General features: G+C 42.3%; 1 pseudogene; it reads right to left on the bottom strand.

The window, feature by feature from the left end:
- Nucleotides 1-951: 951 nt before the first annotated feature.
- On the bottom strand, nt 952-1748 carry LOC136145146 (craniofacial development protein 2-like; annotated as a pseudogene).
- Between the last annotated feature and the right edge of the window lie 2034 nt (nt 1749-3782).

The following is a 3782-nucleotide window of genomic DNA, read 5'->3' as shown; positions in this document are numbered from 1 at the left end:
AATGATCCAGTGAATGCTGGCAATTTGATCTCTGGTTCCTCTGCCTTTTCTAAAACCAGCTTGAACATCTGGAAGCTCACAGTTCATGTATTGCTGAAGCCTGGCTTGGAGAACTTTAAACATTAATTTACTAGCAGGTGAGATGAGTGGAATTGTGTGGTAGTTTGAGCATTCTTTGGGATTGCCTTTCTTAGGGACTGGAATGAAAACTGACCTTTTCCAGTCCCGTGGCCACTGCTGAGTTTTCCAAATTTGCTGGCATATTGAGTGCAGCACTTTCACAGCATCATCTTTTAGGATTTGAAATAGCTCAACTGGAATTCCATCACCTCCACTAGCTTTGTTCGTAGTGATGCTTCCTAAGGCCCACTTGACTTCCCATTCCAGGATGTCTGGCTCTAGGTGAGTGATCACACCATCGTGATTATCTGTGTCGTGAAGATCTTTTTTGTACAGGTTTTCTGTGTATTCTTGCCACCTCTTCTTAATATCTTCTGCTTCTGTTAGGTCCTTACCATTTCTGTCCTTTATTGAGCCCATCTTTGCATAAAATGTTCCCTTGATATCTCTCATTTTCTTGAAGAGATCGCTAGTCTTTCCCATTTTATTGTTTTCCTCTATTTCTTTGCATTAATCACTGAGGAAGGCTTTCTAATCTCTCCTTGCTATTCTTTGGAACTCTGCATTTAAATGGGTATATCTTTCCTTTTCCCCTTTGCTTTTTGCTTCCCTTCTTTTCACAGCTATTTGTAACGCCTCCTCAGACAGCCATTTTGCTTTTTTGCATTTCTTTTTCGTGGGTATGGACTTGATTCCTGTCTCCTGTACAGTGTCACAAACCTCCATCCATAGTTCATCAGGCACTCTGTCTATCAGATCTAGTCCCTTAAATCTATTTCTCACTTCAACTGTATAGTCATAAGGGATTTGATTTAGGTCATACCTGAATGGTCTCATGGTTTTCTCCACTTTCTTCAATTTCAGTTGGAATTTGGCAATAAGGAGTTCATGATCTGAGCCACAGTCAGTTCCTGGTCTTGTTTTTGCTGACTGTATAGAGCTTCTCCATCTTTGGCTGCAAAGAATATAATCAATCTGATTTCAGTGTACACCGTCTGGTGATGTCCATGTGTAGAGTCTTCTCTTGTGTTGTTGGAAGAGGGTGTTTGCTCTGACCAGTGTGTTCTCTTGGCAGAACTCTATTAGCCTTTGCCCTGCTTCATTCTGTACTCCCAGGCCAAATTTGTCTGTTACCCCAGGTGTTTCTTGACTTCCTACTTTGGCATTCCAGTCCCCTATTATGAAAAGGACATCTTTTTTGGGTGTTAGTTCTAGAAGGTCTTGTAGGTCTTCATAGAACTGTTCAACTTCAGCTTCTTCAGCATTACTGGTCAGGACATAGACTTGGATTACCATGATATTGAATGATTTGCCTTGAAACGAACAGAGATCATTCTGTTGTTTTTGAGATTGCATCCAAGTACTGCATTTCAGACTCTTTTGTTGACTATGATGGCTACTCCATTTCTTCTAAGGGATTCCTGCCCACAGTAGTAGATATAATGGTCATCTGAGTTAAATTCACCCATTCCAGTCCATCTTAGTTTGCCGATTCCTAGAATGTCGATGTTCACTCTTGTCATCTCCTGTACCACTTCCAATTTGCCTTGATTCATGGACCTAAAATTCCAAGTTCCTATGCAATATTTCTCTTTACAGCATTGAACCTTGCTTCTATCACCAGTCCCATCCACAACTGGGTGTTGTTTTTGCTTTGGCTCCATCCCTTCATTCTTTCTGGAGTTATTTCTCCACTGATCTCCAGTAGCATATTGGGCACCTACCGACCTGGGGAGTTCATCTTTCAGTGTCCTATCATTTTGCCTTTTCATACTGCTCATGGGGTTCTCAAGGCAAGAATACTGAAGTGGTTTGCCAATCCCTTCTCCAGTGGACCACATTCTGTCAGACCTCTCCACCATGACCGGTTCATCTTGGGTGGCCCCACACAGCATGGCTTAGTTTCATTGAGTTAGACAAGGCTGTGGTCTATGTGATCAGATTGGCTAGTTTTCTGTGATTATGGTTTCAGTATGTCTGCCCTCTGATGCCCTCTCTCAGTGCCTACCATCTTACTTGGTTTTCTCTTACCTTGGATGTGGGGTATCTCTTCACGGCTGCTCCAGCAAAGCACAGCCACTGCTCTAAAGCAAACATCACAGTAAAGCAAATCATATGAATTTTTCAATTTCCCAGTGCATGTGAAAGTGTTATATACACTATAGTGCAGTCTGTTAAGTATGCAATAGCACTATGTCTAAAAAGTGCATAGGTTTTCATTTAAAATGCTGTCCTGCTAAAAAGGCTAACCATTATCTGAGCCTTCAGCCAGTCATAATCTTTTTGCAATAGTAACATCAAAGGTCATTGGTCACAGATTGTCCTAATAAATATTATAACCATAATGAAAAGGTTTGAAATGTTACAGGAATTACCAAAATGTGACAGAGACACAAAGTGAGCAAATGACATTGAAAGATAGTGCCAACAGAGCTGCTTGATGCAGGGTTGCACAAACCCTCGATTTGTAAACAACACAAACAAACACGCAGTCCTTGTGAAGTTGAAGTAAAGCAAAGCACAGTATCACGAGGTGTTCTTGTAAGAGTTAATAAAACTGTGTGCACATGCTCAGTTGTATCTGACTCCTGGACCCCATAGACTATAGTCCACCAGGCTCCTCTGTCCATGGGATTCTCCAGGCCAGAATACTGAAGTGGGTCGCCATTTTCTTCTCCAGGGTATTTTCCTGACCCAGGGGTCAAAACCGCTCCTTTTGTGTCTCTTTCATTGTCAGGTGGGTTCTTTACCTGCTGAGCCACCAGGGAAACTAGGGCTATCCTGAAACTTTAAGTAGTGAGATCATAAAGTAGTGAAGCAATGTTAGATTTGAATAGAAAAAATATTACTGGCACTCAACGTCCCTTTCAAAGTGAAAGTGTTAGTTGCTCAGTCATGTCTGACTCATCGCCAACTCCATGGACTGTAGCCGGCCAGGCTTCTCTGTCCGTGGGATTTCCCAGGCAAGAATACTGGAATGGGTTGCCACTGCCTTCTCCAAAAGCCACCATGAAAATAATTAGAGATCGACATGGTTCTTTGAAAAAAAGGACAGTGATGTGATGACTGATACCCCTTTTATGCTTTTCAACTTTATAGCTGTTATCTTCCAGTGTAGCTTCTGGAAGAGGTGGAATGGATTATGATGGCACAAAGTGTAAGAGGGAGAAGACATAAGCACAGCCGTGCACGTGGCAGCAATGATTTCTGAGGAAGGATTTATTGGTCCAGCCAGGTGTTGGCTTCTATCCCTCAATGTGCCAGCTGGAACCCTGGTTCCACATCTCAGTCCCAAGCGTTTGATTCCCATCAGTGCGCTTTGCTGTTCTGACACACGTGTTCCATGCAAAAGCTTATCATGCTCACCACCTCACATCACCTGCCTTCTTCCAGTATCCTCACTCACCATCATGCCCCTCATAAACTCAGCATCAAGCAAATAATATGCAGTCTCTGAGTATCTGTAGAATAGTAACAAAGTACTAAAAACATCTGGTGCTTACTAACAGGAGTGTCAGGTCTTGCCTAGAGCAGTCAAGGATCATATCAGAGAGCAACTGGGCTTTGAAAATAGCTTCTCTCAGCATCCCCAATCCCCCACCTGATACAAGAAAAATAAAATTAATAAATGGACACATGCACACAGAATTTTTCCCTCTTTT

The sequence above is a fragment of the Muntiacus reevesi genome, chromosome 12, assembly GCF_963930625.1.
Source record: "Muntiacus reevesi chromosome 12, mMunRee1.1, whole genome shotgun sequence".
In the NCBI taxonomy this organism is placed as follows: domain Eukaryota; kingdom Metazoa; phylum Chordata; class Mammalia; order Artiodactyla; family Cervidae; genus Muntiacus; species Muntiacus reevesi.
The sequence above is the reverse complement of the archived record's forward strand: the minus strand, read 5'-3'. Positions and strand labels throughout refer to the sequence as shown.